Here is a 380-nt window from a genome sequence, read left to right as displayed (position 1 = left end):
ATGAGGGGTGAGGTGTACGTCAAGCACCCGTTCAACCCCGCCTGCTGCCACCCCCGCCCACGAGAACCATGTTACCGCCACGCCCGCCACCACCGCCAGCAACCTGTGAGAGAAAAGTTTAGTGGGGGTTAGTTAACTGCTCCGGAAATGACAAAAAATATGTTTTAACCAAACTAATCTGACCAGTTCATTCAGCTGTAAATGGGTACCAAACCTAACCTAACCTAACTTAACCTACACTCACCTAACCTAACCTAACCTACTTATCATTACTCCTAAATCTTTCTCACAGTAGGATTTCTCTTTTAACAACTTTCTTCATCTGGTGTCTGGTTCCTTTGTTTACATCTCCTAGACTAAGTACTTTTCATTTGTCCACA

Source organism: Homarus americanus, unplaced genomic scaffold (assembly GCF_018991925.1).
Source record: "Homarus americanus isolate GMGI-L3 unplaced genomic scaffold, GMGI_Hamer_2.0 scaffold42643, whole genome shotgun sequence".
Taxonomy (NCBI): Eukaryota; Metazoa; Arthropoda; class Malacostraca; order Decapoda; family Nephropidae; genus Homarus; species Homarus americanus.
Note: the sequence above shows the minus strand (reverse complement) of the source record.